Below are 21,744 nucleotides of genomic sequence, written 5' to 3' on the forward strand. Positions count from 1 at the left end.
GCACCTCCTAATTTCTGTTCCGCATCCTGTCTTCCCCAGCCAAGTAAAAGCAAGTCTGGCCTCTATTGGTTCCTTACTTCAGATATCATTTCTCTATTCTGTATGGTTTGGGAATCCCATCAACATATCAAATCTCCATCTTATATTTTGGGGAGGTAGGAAGGAAGGAGAGTTATCCATCTTGTCTGAATCAACTACATTTCCATAAACCTATTTAGTTCAGTAAAGAGACTTACTCTGAGCAGAAGCATTAATTGTGGGTACCTGAAATAGGATGGGGAGGGGTGGAGCAGAGGTGGAGAAATGGGATGGAGAGGGAAGAACCTGGGAAGAAGAGGCTCTCTAGACAGTTGGCCTTTGGCGGGTATTAAATGTGCTGCCAGGGCTAAGTTTTAGATGAAAGTGCTTCCAGGGGTTCTTTCAACGGCTGGCAAATGGTAAAGCCAAGAATAGTTCTTTGATCCCTTAATTGGCCCTTATGCCAGACTGCAGTTCCCCACAGCCCTGTAGTTATCCCTCCACCCCTCCATCTGCATCTTTCCCTTCTACTCAGTTTCCTCCTCCCAGTAGTTCCTTTTGGTGCTCTAGGGAGATGTGGATATAATAATATTACATATCAATAATAATAATAATAATAAGATAATTTGCAAAGAACTTTACAGTTACTAAGTGATTTGCATCCCTTTATTGCATTTGATCCTCACAAAACCCCTGCAAGTGCCTTTATCACTATTTTATAGATAATTGTAGTTCATTTATGTTGAATTTTAGATTAAAAGTATGGAGGAGTGGATAAAGAACCAAACTTGGAGCCAGAAGGAAATGGAATCAAATCCCACGTCTGACATGGAGCTTCTCAGAGTTCTAGGCAACTTCCCAATACATTGCAGAAAAGGTATCACCTTGAATTGGTAAGAGGTATTTCATCATCCAGGAACTCTGTAAACTAATAAAATCATACATATAATCCTATTAAGTGATTAGGAGCAAACCACTTAACTTCTGGAGACTCAGTTTCTCCTTCTGTAAAAGGGAGCCAGCATTTATACTCCAAGATCTCTTCTACCTCTCAATTTTATGAAGTCTGTGAAGGAGGTAACAGAAATTATCTATCCCATTTTGGAGATGAGGAAACTGAGGTTCTGAAGGATTAAAGGACTTGGTTCAGGCATGCGACTTAAGTATTAGACACTAGATTGTCTTTTGAGACAAGCCCAATGTTGGTTCTGCTGCGGCACATTCTATAGCTTTTGCTGCTGTAGATCACTAACACTTTGGGGATACCTTTTATATATCCAGACTATTTCACTTTTCAGCTGCCCCAAGAACATGTTATAGAGAGAACTCTCATACATTGTAACCTCAGCTCTGCCATGCAATAGATCATTTTGCCTCAGTTTCTTCACTTATAAAAATGAAAGGTTTGAGCAGACAGATTTTTTTATTAACTCCAAGGCTGAAGAGTGGTAAAGGCTGGTCAATGAGGGCTAAATATCTTGCCCAAGGTCACACAGCTAGGGAGTGTCTACAGTCACATTTAAGCCCAGGATCTCCGGTCTCCAAGCCTAACTCTCAATCTACTGAACCACCTAACTGCCTCTGAGCAGACAGTTTTTTAAAGGTGCCTTCCCACTCTCAGGGTCTATAAGTCTATATAGTTGTAGAATGAATGACTTTTAGAGGAAGATCCCTAGCCATGTAACCTGGCTACTTGTCAAAGGTATAGAGGAGAGGAAAAAGGAAAAGGAAGATATGTGTATGTGCAGAAAGAAAGGTTAAGTGATAGAATGAAGGGGAAAGAAAGAATGGAGGAGAAGAAAAGGAGGTGAAGAAGAAAGGAGAAGGAAGAAGAAGAAGAAGAGGAAAAAGAAGAAAGAAGGAGGAAGGAGAGAAAGAAAAAGAAGGAGGAGGAGGAGGAAGAGGAGGAAAAGAAAGAAGAGTAGGAGAGAGACAGAGAAATAGGAGAAAAGGAAGAAATAGAAAGGCAGAAGAGATAAACAAAGAGAAAGTTAGAGAACAGAGGAAGCAGAGAATTCCCACCTTCCCAGCCCCCAACTAAGAACATAAACTAGATAGCAATAGCAATAAAACTCTTGGAGAGAAGTTGTGATAATTGGCTGAAATAGAAGGAAAAATGTAATGAAGGGTTGGGAGGATCAATAATGATACAATAATTATCCTGAATAAGGGAAAAAGAAGACAAAGAGCGTTTTAAAAATAAAGGAAGGGGAAGGAAGGTGGCTCAGTGGATAGAAAGCCAGGTCTGGAGACTAGAAGTCCTGCGTTCAAATCTAACCACAGATACTTCCTACCTATATGATCCTGGGCAAGTTATTTAACCTCCATTGCCTAGCCTTTACTGCTCTTCTGCCTTGGAACTGATACCTAAGGCAAAAGGTAAGGATTATTAAAAAAAAAAATCAATGGGAACCCTTTCCAAAAATAGAAACAAAAAAGAGATTAAAAAGGACCCTTATCTTATAGTTGTGTGCTCTAAATAGCACATGAGCACAAGCACTACCCATACAGAACCACTCAAGCTAATTCATGTCGTCCAATCCCATCATTTGATAAAGTGTAGAAAATGAGGCTCAGCTAAGCAAAACAATTTACCCAAGACCACATACAGGAAGTTAATGGCAGAGTGAAGATGGCAGCCTGATTTGCATTGAAACCCAAGTGCTGGAAGGAAGCTTAGAGATCATCCAGCTCAATTCCTCCTCCTCTCTTCTTCCCCCTTTACAAAGCTGGAAATGGGCCAAGAGAAGTGAAACCAAGATCATTTGGGTTATAAGTCAGTGGCAGAGCAGAGACTGGAACCCAGATCCTCCCATTCCAGAGCTAGATGTCTCTATTGTACCACCATGTGAGAGGATAAGAATTTTAGTAAGTGACCTTTGGAAACCTGGCTTCCTTCACAAGGCAGAATTACTTTGAGGAAAGTATGTGGAATGGGATTAGAAAGCTTAGAATGAAATTCTGGTTCTGTCACTTACTAGCTATGTGTCTAGTTTCCATGAGTCATTTTATCCCTCCATGCTTTAGTTTCCTCATCTCTGAAATGGACATAATTCTTAACCCTCACTTACCTGAAAGGTGGTTGCCAGGATCAAATCATATAATTTTTTAAAAAACAAGCATGTATTAAGTACCTACTATGTGCCAGGCTCTAGGCTAAGCACTTCACAAGTATGATCCTATTTCATCTACATAACCACCTTAGGATATAGGTGAGGAAACTGAGATAGACAAAGGCTAAGTGACATGTCCAGGATGACGCAGATCATAAATGTCTGAGGCTATATTAGAATTCAGGTCTTACTGACTCAGCCCCAGGGCTCTATTTACAGTACTACTTAACATAGTTTTGTAAACTTTAAATACTAGGTGTAGGTCCAAGATATTTATTGATGTACCCATTCTCTACAATAAGCATTGTTCAATCACTTCTTGTTCTTCTAGAGTTAGATTGAACTTAACTGAACTTAAAAATTTGTTTAATTCATTAGTTTTTTTACATTAAAATTCCTACTTTCTCGCTTCCTCCCTCCTATTCCCACATTAGAGAAGGCATCACTTGACAAAAAGATATAGGTATATATAAAACTTGCTTGTTTCTACTTTTCAATTCTTCTCTGGAGGTGGATATATGCAAGCTATTCTTCAAACACTATTTCTTTTGCTATATATAATGTTCTTTTGGTTCTGCCCATTTCACTCTTCATAATTTCATGTAGATCTTTCCATATTTGTTTGTTTTTTAAATCAACAGACTGGGGACAGCTAGGTGGATCAATGGATTGAAAGCCAATCTCAAAGATGTCCTGAATTCAAATCTGCTCTTAGACACTTCCTAGCTGTGTGACCTGGGCAAGTCACTTCATTCTCATTGCCTAGCCCTCTTCTGCCTTGGAATCCATACTTAATATCAAATCCAAGATAATAAGGATTATTTTTTAATTATAAATTGCCAATCTTCATCAGTGGAGGGAAATTTTTACATTGGGAACTCTTTACACTTAATTAAATCACAAATCTAGCCCTGCTACCTCCAAAAAAAAGGCAAGTTACTTTTGATAAGAAAGTGTGGATGAGATGCAATCAACACCATTTATTGATGAGATCAAAGGTCCATTGAAGCACCCAAGTGCAATACTAGCTATTATTCAGGACTCAAAAGAAGTAATCAATAAAAAGTGGGATTTTCAGGGATGGTCACTGGAAAAACATTTTTAATGAGGGATTTTCTGAGATCATTCCTCCTAGTCAGAAGGCCAGTCCTATAATTAATTATAATTAATTAGCCATATAATTAGCCACCTACACCATCCCAAGGAGCTAACCACCAGCCCTTTTAAACTATAGGATAATAGAGCCCAATTTCTAAATATTTATGAATTCTCTCTACTTCTCTAATATCTTATTGTTGAACAGCAGAGACTTAGAGTTTACATGAAGAATTGGCTAAGCATACTGATACATTGTTGGAAAAGCTATGAATTGATCTGATTATTCTGGAAAAAAATGTAAAATTTTACAAGAAAAAATTGTTAAATTATACAGATCCTGTGGTTCAATGATCTGACTACTGGGTAGACACCGGAGGTCAGTGGAAAAAAGGTTCTACAAACAACAAAATGTTTATGACAACACCATTTATGGTAGCAAAAAAATAAATATGATATATGGATATGTTAGAATGCAGTGTGCTATAAGAAAGAAAGAATATGAGAAATTTAAAGAAACACAAGAAAATTCCTACATAATTTTACAGATAGATACAATATCTACAATAATTTAAAATGTAAGTCACTAGTAGGTAGCTTACCTCAGATTAACTGAAATGAAAAATGTTGGTCCTCAATGTAGTTCTTATCCCTCCTTATCAAGAAAGAAGTGAGGCACTATGAGTATAGAATATAGCCTAATTTGTCATTCTTGATTGCTTCATAAATGCTTAACTATTCTTCATTACAAGTGTAGGTTGTGTGTGTGTGTGTGTGTGTACTGGGAAATAACACAAGGTAAAAACTTTAAAAGGGGGAATAATTAAAAAAAGAAAAAAATGGCCAAAGTAGATCTTTCCTCCAGAGCAAAGAACGAATCTTTAAATTTTTATAGTTTGGCAAACAGTTCTGTGGTTTGTTTTGGTCCTAGACAGCATTTTGAGGAATATTCCTGGGCATCAACAGCATTGCCAGTGTACATTTTTATAGTGTTTTATAGCTTTCAAAGGGCTTTTACGTGCATTATCTCTTTTTATTCTCACCACAATCCTCTGTGGTAGGTAGGATGAAGGAACTAAAGCTTATAGAGGTGATTGATCCAAGGTCACACAATTAGAAAAGGATAAGAAGCTACGCTTTAAAAGTCTCAGTCCTGTGGTAGAAAGCAAAGATGGAGCTTTAAGATAAACTCATAGGTCCCAACAGTTTAGGTTCTTTACCAGTGTTTTCAGTGAAATAACACATTGTGCTGGGTCTTTCTATTTTAGGAATTCCTCTGATCATGAGAGAATGAGTAACCACCTCTGAACTCTTTCCTGTTTCCATTTGAAAATGTATTTCCAAAAGAGCTCTTTCTATGTTTGTTTCTTTTTCTTTTTCATCTTGCCTCTAAGGCTGCAATACCTACATAGAGTTCGCATGATCTCCCCCTCTCCTGGTCCTCTCAGTGTAAATAATGGAACCCATTAGGGTTACAATTTAGGAAGAAGAGTCACCCAGCAGGAGAGTGAGAAAATCTGAGGATCAGTATTGTAAATGGTAATTATGGGTATCATGAAATATATTGAACTCCTGATTTCAAACTCATAAAACTCATTCCCTCCCATCTTTTTTTAAAAAGCCAAATAACAGCAGTTGTTTGGATCCCCAGCTGGGAAAAGGAAGAGGTTGTTGACTTGGAAAAAACACAGAACTACTAAGTAGTCAGAAAATCACTCTTTAATCAAGGAACAAATACAGACTTTTGGGGTCTTCAATTTACAAGCTAATCCTAAAACTTGGGGCTCATCAGATCTTATGAGGCTACAAGTTTGGGGTTTCCAGATTCCATGTTGACACACACCCCTTTTGGGCAAAGGCTTAAGGCCACTGCCCAAACAAATGGGCAAATAGGTGATGCTGTATAGGGTTTGACTCTGTTACTAATGGTGAAAACTTTGGGGTACAGGTGTGGGCAACTGGTATTTGGGGGCATTCCCCAAATACCCGCACATTGCCATTTGAGCCAGAAAGGTAGGCAATCTGCCTTTGGCAAAAATTCTAACACACACTTCCTCAAAGTCTGTAAGTCTTTCAAATCTGGTGGGTCCTGATGTGATGTCTTTGGCCTCCTCTCTCTCTCTCCTCAGACTTCTCTGTCCTCCTGCAGACTTCTTTTGTACAAGACCTCTTCATTGCTGCAAGAGAAAAACAAGAGAAATCCACAAACATTCTTTACCAGGACTTGATCAACTCCCAATATACTTACTCACTATAAAGATTATCCATGCTACTAACCTTAATCTGCAATCCCATATTATTAATTCTATTAATATGTCTATTCTATACCAGTTATAAACTTATGTAAACTATATGCTTAATCAGAAAGACTGCCCTACTCTACCAAAATAATCATATAAAGAGCAACCGTACAAACTATAGAAATATTAAAGCAAAAATAAAATCCCCATCACAGGTTATTCAGGGCTTATAAATCTGAAAATGGCCCTTCCTCCTGGTTCATGGCCAAAATTAAAATATTGTCTAGCACTAAGCAAAATTCTAACTAGATATTCTATCACCCCCAAATCCAAAAACACATTAAAATGACTGCATGGCAATTTCAGCCTTGAAACAATTTTAAAAGGCAAATTTTTAAAGTCTCAAAATTAAAATTAACTTCAAAAAGTTCTCAAAATTAAAAATGCTTCTACCTTTCCCTAATTTTAAAACCTCTCACACACACCCCTTTGTGGAGGTTGAGATGTTAGGTATTTAAAAACTGTTTTCATTCACCTTTAATTAATTAACCACTATAATCATGCTTAAATAGCTTAGACTTTATAACTTCTATTAACTATTACTTTGTATGAAAAAATAATGTTGCAACTGAGTCAGCCAATGTAAAAAGTCTGTAGACAAAAATTATTGTGAAAATAATTCTCCTGATTTGACTGAGTTCTATCCTTAACAAAATTAGTTTGGGGTACACATTTCAATTTCCTGAGTATCTATTTATTGGCAATAAGGGCTCATTTACCATTGAACTTAGTCCTAGTCGATAGGTGATTTCATTAATATTCCTAGGCACAGAGGCTTTTTCTAATCTCATTGTTTTCTGCCTTGAAGCTCCAAGATTTATAAACTTTACTGGTACTAGGGAGCAATTCAGTGTTCTATCTGAACCTTGTTTATTAAAAATACTGCTTAGAATCTACTATTTATGTGCAAGACTTCTCCCCTTTTTGGCACTGATGTTCGCCAGGTTTTCCTTGTGACCTGGTATCTCTTTCTCCTTTTAGGAAAAGGGACCTCTTTGAACTTGCTTACTCATTCACAATAGCTAAAATTTTCTATCTGCCTTCTCAATTCCCATATTTTAGGCCTTGCCTTTGTAAGGCATCCTTCATTATATGATTACAGAAAACTTGGTATAACAGGAGAAAAGTGGGAAGTAGCTTAATTGAGGGAGAAAAGCTCCCATAATTTGTAATATTAATGCCATGTGTAAGTTGGTAATGATCAGCAGTCACCTGTAGAACTTGACAAACCTAGCCGAGCCATTTCTCAGCCCTTCCATTCACCCTTGTGACTGTATCAATAACCAATTTTCCTCCCAAGAATTTCTTTTCCCAATTATCTTCCCATACAATTAACCCTTAGATGGCCATTCTCTCTAACCATGCTCAGGGGTCAAAATAAATTATCTTCTGTTATTAAGGATTATTTTTAGGCTCCATCATTTCTTTCCTAACTTCTTCTGATACTACCTTGAGACAAACTAGCACGCTAGAATCTCTTCTGCAAATTCTCAAATTAACAGGTATTACTTTCAAGCCTCCTAATAAAGTAAAATGCTACCTATTTTAAACTTTTCCTACTTTAGCTAAATCTTGGGAATAGCTCTGTTCTTTCTAGGTTCTCTACTTAAAGGGATTTTGCTCAGGTAAATAGAATTCACAGGGGAAATAAAATGACCAGCTTTATGTCTGCTACATGTGGAAAGGAAATAAGACTGACAGTTTGGGGGGCAGGGGGAAGGAGCAACTGGGAGTGGCAGTTGGGTCTTGTGACTAGCACTTCCTGCCGGGAGTGGCAGTTGAGTCTTGTGACTTGCACTTCCTTCCTGCCGGGTTAGACTTGCTTTCTGGTGTTGGAGGAGAGAGGAGCTTGTTCAGCCCAGTCTGGAGTGGCATGCTCTTCTTGGTTCAGCCCGAAGACACAGGCTTCTGAAGGTTAGAACTGTTCTTGTTTGCTTTCTGTCTATGGCTAAGATTCTGACTTAGACAAAGCAGGACTAATATAGAGTAGACGGGAGTGGGAGAACTTTCCTCTAGCCTCTGGGGCCTGGCCTCAACTCTGAAGCTAAGGAAAAACTTCAATCCCAACTGGTTATTAAACTTTATATTATTTGAATTCGCAGTCAGCTAAGTGGACTATCTTTTCTGGGCATAGAAGGAGCTGAACTTCAGTTCAGTCATTCAAAGACAAACAGACCTTATTGGCCCCCTGCTGCTTCCTCTCAGCAGGGGGAAACTCTCTCCTTTGCTTCACCGAGCAATATTCCCTCTCTCCCCTCTCTCCTCAATACCCCCATACAAAAGCCTCCCTTTAGTCTCCATTTTTCAATCCTCCATTTCCTTTCCAAATAAATATTACATACAGAAATATTTCTAAAAGTCGATGAAAATGAACAATACTTATCTGGATTCAGTTTCTTGGGGGCTCCTTTGGACTTCTAGGTATCTTCTTCAAGAATCCTTCAGATTCTAGGCTGCAGGAAAATCTTGTCCAAGCTTTTGGCTCCTAAGAAATGCCTTGAGATATCAAGTCAGTGCTACAGGGGCTCTAAATAAATTCCTTTTAATAAGCAATCTATAAGACTTAACTTTAATAAATTCTCATCACTTCTCCCACACCACTCCAGAACTGGGGTGGTAAAATGCAGGACATTCCTAGAAATTTCTTAGGAATTTCCCAGGTAGGAAATTCCTCAGAAAAAATAATGCTCACAAAACAATTAGTTCTCTCCACTTAAAAAGGAAAAAGTAGTTAACAATCAGGATTCATTGTTCTTTTTAAAACAAAAGACTTACCTATTGTAATGGTTGTACTTTGGAAATTTACCTTAAAACTCTTAAAAATCAGGCCATAGTTCATGGTCCTTTTACTTTTCTTTTTTTTAAGTAAAACTGATAAAAATTTTCTCTCCAAACACAAAACTTAGGATTACTAAGGAAAAGCTTAAAAACTTACCTTTAACTCAGAATACCTACACAATTCCCTTCTTCTTATCTTTTTACTCTAATTTACCCTTGGCTCCAGAATTGCATTTCTTGCAGCTTTGCCAGAAACCCCTTTGGCCTAAGGCTAAAGCCACTCCTTGAAGAGTAAATTTGTTGGTCAACTAAAACAGGGTTCTCTTATCATTTAACGCAAACCTTTTCCCAACAATGTCTTGTCTTTGTATAGCCATGCAATGACCAAAAAGGAACTTTCTTTACTTCAGAAGACATACATGTTAATCAGAAAAACCTTGCTCTTTGGAAACAACAGCTTGACAAAAATGTGAAATTACAGCACTCAAATAACAAAGTTAATACCTAGAATGAAATATATATCATTACCAACACTAAAAATTAACTGCACATGATAAACAATATTTCACACATTAACTATACCCAAAACTGGGAAGAAAAGATTAGACTTGAAAGCTTTGAATTTCTGGACCTCCTTTTGCCTCCTGCTGGATAGTCCCATATCCAGATTGCCAGCTCCTGTCTCGCCTCTTCAGCTTTGGGGAGGAATTAACTGTTAACACAACTTTGTAGACATTATTTGCTAACATTTATATCACCTGCATTTAAAAGAAATACATTAGACATATAATATAAGCAAAACCCCACAGAACATTGAGAAGAAACCCAGAACTTAAATTCTTAAGCTACTATGAGAAGCTTTCACAAAAAAATGTACAACCATTTAAACCTTAAACCGTGAAATTTTAATTCATGAAGAAACTTTATTTTAATCTACTTAAAGCAGTTACCCAGAACTTCAACTGAACACTCAGGCTCTCACACTCCAGCTCAGCTTCCCATTCAAAACTTTCAGCCAATCATTCATGGCTCTGAACTGCACTCTCCTTGCTCTTACAATCTAGCATAGACACTGCTTCACTCACATACACATGCACCAACACACATACCCCAGACATGTAGTCCCACTTGGAGCTTGTTGTTCACAGATATAAGTGCTGCCAAAGATGGTTGCCATTTTGAGTGCATGGTTCCTGAGATTAGGATATGTCTCAGAGAGGAGAGATGCATATAAATTAGGCAAACTACTTGACTTGAATGGGTCTTTCAGAGAGTCACAATTCTGCAGTTCAGCCAGTTCCATTTTGTTAATTGTATCCACATTCTCAATGGAAATAGAAAATGGGTTACGGAAAAGCTGTATGTCCTGTTCATAGAGATGAAGCTCTTTAAATGTGAATTGGAACTCCTTTTGAACTTTTCCAGTGAATCCACACTTTTCTTTTGGGAATGCAATCAAGGGTTTTTCCACTAACAGATTTTGAGTTAAGGGGAGATGGCATAAATTTTCCTCCTTCACTTGTTTGATAAGGAGGCCTAATTTTACTTCAAATGCTTTCACATGTGTTTTCATACCACAGATGAGCTTCCCTTTTCCTTGAAGTTGCACATTGAAACTGTTGAGTAGCTCTCTTACATCTGTCAGAAAGGTGTAATAAAGAGAGGGGGACTTAAAAGATGAATGGAACCAGAAAGCAGCTGTTTTGAGGACTGAGTTCTGTGTAACTTCCTCTTTCTCCACTAAGCTGGGCAACTTTAATGGAGTCAGTCAGTCCAGACCAGAGGGTAAGTCTACCTCTCACAGTTTTTCTTCTTTTGATTAACTGAAAAATCCCTCTCCTATTACATAGACTCTGAGTCAATTCTGTTGTAATTTAAAGTTATCTAATTTATTTTGAAAGAAAGGGTAGAATATAGAGGGGAAGAAGGAGATCCCTGCTATTTCTTTCCTATGACAACTTTTGAGGGCTTGATCAAAACTCTCTTCAAGTAATATAGCTTTGAGTTCCCCTGAGGGAAATTATAGTCCAAGGTTGTCTTCAGTTTAGGGCAAGAAACTTCAATTCAGTCAGGCAAAAGTGTTGAGAAGAGTATCTCTCCTTTCCAGCTCTTTCAGAATCTTAGACAAGAATAAAGACCAGAAAATCTCTCCCTGGCCAACAGTTTTTCCTTTTGAATCTTCATGGAATTCTCTCATCCCCCAAAAGTCCTGAATGTTCTATTTGCCCCTCCAAAAACCTTTTCTTCAAATTTCATGTTTCCCTTGTTTTTCACTATTTCCTTGTTCACAAAGACGTGGAGCCATTTCCATTCTGCATCATTGAGCTCTGGTACTTCTTTGTTTTTTGAAAACATAAAAGCTGTAATCTGTGAAAGTAAGTCATAGAAATGTTTAAAAACTCCCTCGACTAAGCTAATGGACTTCTGTGTGGTACAGAACATTTTCATAGGCAACATTTAGCTCAGACAGAAATTCCTGAAATTGTCTGTGGTTTAGTACATTAGCTCTAATGAAGTTAACACAAGATACCACAATTTTCATAAGAGTCCCACTTCAGTGATTTAGTACATAGCAGCTCTTCTTGGTGGATGAGGTGGTGTATGGCTATTGGATGAGAATGATTATGTTTGCCCATCCCTTGGTTAATGTGAGCAATTACTCCTTTCTTAGAACCCACCATGATAGGAGCACCATCACTTGTCACACTGGCTAGTTTAGCCCATTCCAGCTCCAAATCCTTCACAGTTTGGGAAACCTTTTCATAGATATCCTCTCCTGTAGTTGTTCCTTTGATGCTTCGCAGTGCAGCAAGCTCTTCTGTGACTTTGAAATTGCCATTCATCCCATGAATAAAAATTAGAAGTTGTGCAGAATCACAAAATTCATTGCTCTCATCAAGTGCCAAGGAAAATAGGAAAGTTTTCTTGCGGAGTTTTGCAAATGTTGATGCAAATTGTCTCCCATTTCTTCAATCCTTTGTGTAATTGTAGATCCTGAAAGACTAATGGTACTAAATAAGTCTGCCTTTTTTGAATACATCTCTTTGACAACAGAAAGAAGGCACTCTTTAAAAAATTCTCCCTCCACGAATGACCACTGCATGCTATTAGCTTGGCAACTTGAAAACTTGCTCACAGTGATGAAATATTTAGCTGCTTCTGCTTCACAAAAGTATTTTGCTGAGTTGTCAATGTATTTTTCAGTTTTAATATTTTATCTTTTCTCACATCTCTGACCAAACAACCATATTTATCTTTATGTTGAATTTGATAATGTTGACGCAAATTGTATTCTTTGAATACAGACACTATATTCTGGAATATCAAACGCTCAGCTCTTTCCTTGTACTGCATGAAAAAGTAATAGTAATCATAAGTCCACTGTTTTTTGAATATCCTACACTCCAAGTCAGTTTTTCTCTTTCTTGACATCATTGTTTCCTAGGGATTCCAAATTGCTATTTGTAAAATACCTATATACATATAGCCCTACAAAAACAATATACCAACAATAATTTTGTCCACACAGAGGCATATAGACTGCACTGCTCATCAATGCAGTTTGATCTGTGTCCATCAATGCAGCCTTCCAGTCCACATCATTTCAGCCTTACCTGTGGCCATATTGGTGTAACTCCACTTTTACCTCAGGCTCACACTGATGTGGTGTGAGAACTGACATGATTGCAGAGCCAGTTCCTCCACCACTTTTCCAATTCACACTACCCTGTGCGAACCGCACAGTGATCTGTGAACTCACACAAGAATCTGATTGCATGAGTGAGACCCATGTGATAAGATTCCACAGAAGGGCAAAAGAAGGCACGACACTAGTGTGTGTCCTCTTGCAGTCCGTATTTATGGATCTTTAATTATAGATCGTAAAACAAAAAACACATGCCTCACTTCCCCCACATAGTACAATGGCAACCATACTCCCCCAGATGCACAACACAATGGTCTCTAACCTCCCTTTGCACAAAAGTCTCTCCCCACATTACTACACAGCACAAGGGCCCCCATATTCCTCCAGATACACAACATAATGGCCTATTATAGGGACCATTATGTTGTGCATCTAGGGGAGTATGGGAGCCATTGTACCACTGTGTTTCTCTGAAAATAAGACACTGTCTTATATTAATTTGATCCCAAAAAACAGAGGGTGTCTTATAAAACACCCAGTGGCAGTGGTGGGCTTCTCACAGTAGAGGCCCACTGCTGATGTCACAGGCCAGATCACCACTATCTGATGCCTGTATACAGTACTAGAGGCAGTGCTGGGCCTGTGACACTATATACTGCTGTCTGGGATAACAGAAGCTGTAGCACTGGCTGTGATGGGCCTGTCACACCTTGTACAGGCCCATCACCACCACCACTATACTGGGCAGCAGTATACACAGTGCGGATTCCTCCCACAGATCGCTGCTCATCATGCTGACATCTTCCATTGTGCAGCCACATAATCCTTTGCATAGCACCTTGTTCTCATTCAGTTACTCTCAGAACAAGGCACCATGCAAAGGATTATGTCACAGGAAGTAGTACTGTATGTAAGGATGCATTCTGTGCTCCTCTCACTGACCATCAATGAAAGAGGTGCCCCTTCAGGAAGTGCAGTGGGGTTCAGATAAATAGCCTCAGGGGGCCACATGTGGCCCACTGGGTAGTTTGGGGACCCCTGCTTTAAGCACTTTACTTTGGAGGATTATTCAAATCCTCCCCAAAAGAGGGCAAACAGTTGAGGGAAAAAATATTGAAAATTTGTCAGAGAACAAAGCCCACAGACTCAGTCCTGGGATATAGGAGGTGTCTCCTACTTCCTACCTAAGGTAGGAGAGATGAATCCCCCCAGGCTACTTGGAATTGGGGAAAGAAATAAGAAAGAACAAAGGATAAGAGAAGGAAGAAAAGAGGAAGTTTCTTCCTGATGTAAACAGAGAGTAGCCTGATCAAGTGGCTATATTGTTGTGGGGGGTAGAGGTGTACCCCTCCCGTTCAGAAAGGATACCTTTCATGAGAATGCAAGACTCCAAAACTTAGCTTAAAAGTAAAGAGAGATTTATTAGTAATGTTAATTTTTTGGCCAGCAAGACAGCATGAGTGGAACAACCTGGGGGGTTGCTCCCAGAATGCCTCAATTCTGGGGTTTTTATATTCTTTTCAACTGTGATGGAGTGATTCTGGAGCAAGGGTTTGGGGAAGGTTTGCCCAAGGGCATGGGGGTGGTTCTCTTGATTTGTAGGATGAATGAATGGGGTGTCTCTTTGTCCAGCTCAATTCAATGGGGCAATCAAAGGAGGGTAATCTCCAAGGTCAGGTGTTTTGGGTTGGGAGTCAGGAGGGGCTAAGGGAGCCAAGGGAGGGTACAATGCCCATGCCAATATGATACACTGGGCAGAGAAATACAGGGGGCAGATTTGCAAACATGCCGAGAAGTATTGCACTGATGTATTTGTTTACATATTATCTCCCCCATTAGTTTACAAGCTTCTTGAGGGCAGAAATAGTCTTTTGCTTCTGTTTGTATCCTTAGCCCTTAGCACAGCATCTGGCATATAGAGGTTCTTAATAAATGGTTTTTGGCTGATTGATGTGTTATACTAGGAAGGTTAAGTGATAAGAGAAAAGGAAGATAACCTATTCTATTGTCAGATCTTCTGAATCTAATATGGGGGAGAGGGGGAGGAATTCTCCTAGAATTTCCATTTAAGGCAATTCAACAATTAAAAGTTCCTACTGTATGCAGTCCTATAATAAGAGATGGAGGAAATACTAAGTTTGCATAGTTCACTTTCTCTCTCTTGGACATTACAGTCAATAAGGAAGGATCCCAAGACAAGTATATTAGAGATTATAATGAAAAGTTCTAAATGAGAACAATGGGAGGGTCAGAGGAGATTTCATGAAAGAGGTGACATCTGAGTCTGACTTTTAAGGATGGGTAGGAATTTAGTGGGCAAAGAGGGGCCATTATTCCAGGCAAAGGAACTAGTATGAGAAAGGAAAGTTGGCTTTCCTCCAAGGTGCAGTAATTTAAAGGGGCTAATGGCATCTGTAGTGTTTTAGAGACTGTAAGAATAAATGATTAAGGTAGGAAAATAGGGAAGCCCCAGTCCAGGTAAACTTTATGCCTCTTGCCTTAGGCACAAAATTCCTAGTTATGGTTCTGTATAGAAGTAGGATAACATGGCACAGGGAACAGAGAATAGCATAGTTTGGCCAAAGTGTAGAGACTATCAGGGAAATGATATAAGGTTAGACTGGAAAGGTTATGATGATGGGTGATTTCTGGCTAGGAGTTGACAGGTCAAAGGTTTAAAAGTTTATCCAATTCAGGATTGGCGGGATCTACAGTTAAGGATAATGGAGGAGCCAGAACAGATGGAAGCAGGTTGGTTTTTCTACCCCTAGTTAAAGGTGATCCTTCTCTTCCACTACTCTTGGAACCTTCTGAAGCTAGTGTGGGGAAGATACTGTGATACAATCAATTAATCAATAAACATTTATTAAGTGCCTATTATATGCCCCATATTTTATAAATTTAGTAAAATTGCTTTATTATTTTACCCTAGTAAGGATTAAGATTACTGACTAAGTATTCTAGGTAGTATTATTGGAATAAAGAGTACTGACCTTAGAATCAGAGGAGCTCAATTCAAACCTGTTTCTGATATTTATTTTTCTTTGGCAGATCACTCAAACTCCCTGGCCCTCTAATACCTCAACTGTACTTTGAATGGGGTTGGACTAGACAGCCTCTGAGGTCTCTTCTGGCTCTATGACCTTTTAGCTGTACATGAGGGAGAAAAATCCTGAAATATTTCTCTCCCTATCTTTCTCATCCCTGTTAGGTCATTCCACTGTGTGTGTGGCCCTTTCCTCCGATTCCTCCGCTCCTTTCAGAACCTTCTTTTAAGAAAAGTACACAAGCCATTGTCAACATGGAATCTAGAAACCCCAAACTTGTAGCCTAGTAAGATATGATGAATCCCAAGTTTTAGGATTAACTTGTAAGTTGGAGACCCCAAAGCTTGTCCTTGTTCCTTGTTCCCTGTTCCTGTGAGAATCCACCCTGAAGGGAATCTCAGGTTAGCACTTTCAGACTGAATAATGGACCCTAAGGAAAAGACAATCCTTATCAGCTAGGATCAAGCCCAAGCCAAGTGACTTTTTAGCGCAGTAGGCAGCACTTCAGTCTTGTAAGCTGAAGGTCCAGAGTTCGATCCTCAGAAGGAGGGTGTGATACAGTGGGAGAGGCTTCTGGAGACAAGAAGAGTCACTTGTCTTGGACTTAGCTCCCACCTACAGTGGAGTGTCTTTACCTTGGGGTCCATTATTCATTCTAAAACTGCTAGCCTGAAATTCCCTTCAGGATGAATTCTCACAGGAACAGGAAACAAGGACAAGCTTTGGGGTCTCCAACTTACAAGCTAGTCCTAAAACTTGGGGTTCATCAGATCTTACTAGGCTACAAGTTTGGGGCTTCTATATTCCATGTTGACAGGATTAAACTTTATTTTTACTCTTTTCTAGTGTATCCATTCTAAGACAAAAGAGCAGCAAAGGCTAGGCTGTTGGTGGTAAGAGCCTTGCTCAGGGTCACAAAGCTAGGACAAGTCTGAGGTCTGGTGCCCTTTCCACTGTCTGTCTCAAGGATTAAATTAAAAGCTTGTTGAGGGTACATTTTTTTCCCCAGAGAGCAGTTTAAACATTTGCCAACTCTGTCTATCTGTCTTTCTGTCTCATTTTGTCTCTCCGACTCTGTCTCTGCCTCTCTCTGTCTCTTTTTTCTCTTTTTCTCTGTCTCACTGTCTGTCTGTCTGTCTCTCTTTCTCTCTCCCCTACCCCCTCTGTCCCCTACCGACTCTGTCTACCCCTACACCAGCGGTCCCCAAACTATGCGGGCCACATAGCCTCCTGAGACCATTTTTCCAGCCCCCACCACACTCCCGGAAGGGGCATCTCTTTCATTAGTGGTCAGTGAGAGGAGCACTGTATGTGGTGGTACCACAAAGCATGGCGTCACTCATGTACAGTGCTACTTCCGGTGACATAATCCTTTGCCTGGCGCCTTGTACTGAGAGTAACTGAACGAGAATGAGGAGCCACAAAAAGGATTATGTGGCTACACAATGGAAGATGTCAGCATGGTGAGTGGCCATCTGGGGGAGGGGATTCCGCACTGTGTATACTGCTGCCTGGTTAGAGTTAGGGTTAAGGTTAGGGTTAGGTTTTTATAGTCCAGCATGATCTGAGGGACAGTAAACTGGCCCCCTGTGTAAAAAGTTAGGGGACCCCTGGTCTACACACACACAATATAACTGTGTATATACATGTACATAATACATCTATCATATATGTACCCATAAACTTATATTATATATAATATATTCATATCATCTCCTTCCCTGACCTCACCAGTCACTGGAATCAAAGCTGTAAGGAGATGGAATTAGAAAATGGTGAAAAAAAGGGAGGTTGGAGGTCCAGAGAAATTGTCACCAATGTGAACTGGACCTGCTGAGGCTATTTTTCTTTTAGTCTTAGCCCCTGGCTCTTCCTAAATCAGGTGGATGCTCTGATCTCTGTGCTGAAGACTCTTCATAGCACTCTGGAAAATCTTGAAAAGTTCCATTTAAGTGTGTTTTTAAGATGTACTAGTCACACATAGATAGTTCCTGTGCTTTCATTGATACAGGATCCTCCTGGAAGAGGAAATTCCTTCTACCAAAACAGATAGTGTCCTTCTCTACCAAGAAGTTCATAGTCTTAAGGAGTTCTGTTATGATTAAAATTCTCCTGGGAGAACTTCATATGAATTAATAATTATTTATTAAATAGTAAAAAGCAGGTCAGAGAAAGAAAAGGCACATAGCTAATTGACGGGTTACATACCTTCTTCCCTAGCTAACCTGAGCTTGATGCTTGCCTTGTGTCTCTGTTCACACCAGCTGCTAGATCTGAAAAATCTTTCTTGATTCATTACTTATGCCCTGCTCCCTTCCTGTGACATCACTTTTTTTGGGTTACGTGATTGGACAGGCTTGACCTCAGTCCGGTTTAGAGACCAGTCCTCCAGATGCTAGGAGTGATGTGGGACAAGAGGCAAGCCTCTTCTGGGATACCAGGGAGCTGTGAGGCTTTGGGCATCCTCCCAGAGTTCCCATGGTCCCCCTCATCCAGATAAGCCTCAGGCCTTGTTCCTAATCCAAAGGAGGGGTGGGGGCTGAATCAAAGCTCAATATACTAGAGAGTGGGTTTTCTTGTTCTTTCTTTTTTTTTTTAACCCTTACCTTCTGTCTTAGAATCAATACTAAATATTGGTTCCAAGGCAGAAGAGTGGTAAGAGGTAGGCAATGGGGGTCAAGTGACTTGCCCAGGGTCACATAGCTGGGAAGTGTCTGAGGCCACATTTGAACCCAGGACCTCCTGTCTCTAGGCCTGGCTCTCCATCCACCGAGCCACCCAGTTGTCCCCCTGAGAATGGGTTTTCTAATGCAACATGAACCTTTCTTTTTAACACCCCAAAATTGATCTTAGGGCACCAAGAAAAAGGGGTGCAAACTGGTGTTAAATTCTTGCAGTTCCTTAAGTCTCTGTAACTTGTCCCATAGTCATACAACCCCAGTATATGTCAGAAATGGAACGAGAACCCTGGTCTTATTCTCTCTATCCATTACGCAACACTGCTTCACTAAGAATAATACCAAGCATTTATATGACATTTTTAAGTTTTACAGAGCACTTACACTTGTTATCTCATTTTACCCTCACCACAGTTCATGAAGACAGGTCTATTATTATCCCTACTTTACATCTGAGGAAACCGATGCAGCCAGAGATTCAATAACTTGTCTAGAGTCACACAGCTAACACATCTGGGCTTAGGTTTTAATTAAAACTAATTTTAATTCGTTCTTCCTGATTCCAGGTTCAGCACTCTATCCATTGTGGGGCTTCGAACATTCTCTGAAAGTGAATGTATTTGTTTGAATGCAAACACCACTCCTAGACGTAAAATAAACCCTGCTGGAATTGGAGTCAGGAAGACCCGAGTCCACAGCCTCCTCTCAGACCCCAGATCATTCACTCAGTAGCTTTCATCCCTTACCCATAAAGTGGAGATAATAATAGCATTTGCCTTCCAGAGCGGTTCTGAGGATCAAATACGAGGACATATAAATGATATATAATTATATATCACATATATAAAAATATGTATCATATACACATATTATAGAGTAAATAGACTATATTATTTATGGCATCTGTTATAAATGCTATGGAGCATAAGCTACATAATATTAGTGAGTGTAATTAGGGTGATCATTCATTGTTGAAATTGGGAGCCTGAAAGGGATGGGAAGGAGGAATGGCAGGAAGAAGTGGTGGCCGTTTGCCACCTTTGCAACCTTTCAACCTCCCATTGGCTCCCCTGACTTGAGACGACTTCAGCCGGCGTTGCTTTAATCTAAGAACTGATGAAGAGTTGGGATGCCGGTCGAGGAATGGTACGTTTTGATCCATGAGGAGACATTCTTTGTGCAAAGCCGGAGCCCTCTCCAGGACGGGGGTCAGCATTCCGTTGTCAGGGCTCGTTCACGAGTCCAGCAGGCACTCCTCCCTCTGTGGGATCAAAGCGCCACCCAGGCGTGAGGTTTTCCGTCCTGCAATACTTGCAGCGTGCCGGTCGCATTGTGGCACAGTAAAGATGTCCTGCAGTCTGGAATGTGTCCAAGCGGGACATCCTGCTCTTGTTTACACGCTACTCTTCAAAGGGAACTTTTCTCTCCAGGAGAGAGCTCACCCCTCATTCCAACCGCCCCCCCTCGTGGGAGGTCAGGGTGGATTGAGACCCCTTTGTACGAGCTGGGTAAAAAGAAGCAAGGAAGAAAATGCTTGTTAAAGTGACACACTGCAGAGTGGACTAGTTAAGCAGGAGGATTTCTCCAGTTCTCCGTTCTATCCATCTGGCCACACTGCCTCTGTCACTTATAGATGGATGGGGGTCAGTAGGAAATATAGTTTAAGAAAACATTGGAATAATATGATTTTAGACACCTTTGATTAGAATAATTCCTTTTATGAACCAAAAACGTGATCACAGAGGCAAAAATGTGGGTGTGAGATTGTGGTCTTTGGCATAGCAATCAGTATACCTCCTTTTGATTTAAAGTCCTTTTCCCTGTGAGGCAGCTAGGTGGCATAGTGGATAGAGTGCTGAGCCTGGCATAGGAAGACCTGAGTTCAAATTTTGTCTCAGACACTTACTAACTATGTGACCTTGGGCAAGTCACTTAACCCTACTTGCCTTAGTATTTCTAGCTGTAAAATTAGCTGGTGAAAGAAAGGGTAAACCACTCTAGGATCTTTGCCAAGAAAACCCCAAATGAGGTCATGAGGAGTCATACATAACTGGGGAAAAAAAAAAGATTTTCTTTATCAGCTTCTAACATGAATATGGCTCTTCTAGGTTAGGAATACTGAAGGCTGAGGAAAACTGGAGAAATTCCAAAATCTAAACCCCAGGGAAGTGTGGGTAGCTAGGAATCTGTAGCCTCGACTAACCTTTGAATAATAGATAAATGGCAAACAAACCCTACTGTTCCTAAAACTGGTACATCCAGTATATTTCCATTTTTTCCCAGTATACTTCTTCCCTTGAAGTAGGTACAGAAACCTTATCATGACCTAGTAGAATTCCAAGGAGCTGGACTTTTCACTCCTGTCCTTGATCACCCAGAAGGACTTTGATTTGGAACACAAGCTTCCACGTACCTAAAGACCAGACGAAATCTCCCCAGATGTTTTCCCATAGACATAAACAATAGAAGCTCAGGGAAAGATAGGCAGAAGAAGGAGCTTTGAAGACTTTCAGTCATTAATGTGGTTTTTACTTTTTTTCTTTAAGAAGGATTTTGGGAAAAATATTGATGGAATGGCAACAAGCCTCCAAATTGAATCCCAAGGTCCTTAGGTACAGATATTAGAAAAGATCTTAAAACTCATTTAATTTAATTCCTTTATTATCCAGATGAGAAAACTAGAATTCAGAAAAGAGAAAGACTTGCCCAAGGTCAATAATCCTTCCTGATTTCTCTGCAAAGGTGAGAGACTGTCTCTCGCCTTTGCAATCAGACTTGGTGCTTCATTGGTTAGTTTTATTGACTTGCTTTTTCCCCTTATTCTTTCATTTTTGTTCTCTCTGGGGAGGGGAGGAGAAAGAAATGTTTGGAAACAAAAGTGATATAAAAACAATAGATCAGTAAGAAATTCAATATTAACAATAATTGGTAATAATTACTAACATTTATATGATGGTCACTATATCGCATATACTAAGCTAAGCACTTGACAAATATTATATTATTTGATCCTCACAACAATCCTGGGAAGCAGGTGCTATTATTATCCCCATTTTATAGATAAGTAAA

The 21,744-nt window shown here is 39.7% G+C and overlaps 1 pseudogene; it reads right to left on the reverse strand.

Annotated features, from left to right (window-relative positions):
* The window catches only part of LOC130455592 (ruvB-like 2), a 30,643-nt pseudogene extending 10,752 nt beyond the window's left edge, over positions 1-19,891 (reverse strand).
* Positions 19,892-21,744: the final 1,853 nt, after the last annotated feature.

Source organism: Monodelphis domestica, chromosome 7, assembly GCF_027887165.1.
Source record: "Monodelphis domestica isolate mMonDom1 chromosome 7, mMonDom1.pri, whole genome shotgun sequence".
Taxonomy (NCBI): Eukaryota; Metazoa; Chordata; class Mammalia; order Didelphimorphia; family Didelphidae; genus Monodelphis; species Monodelphis domestica.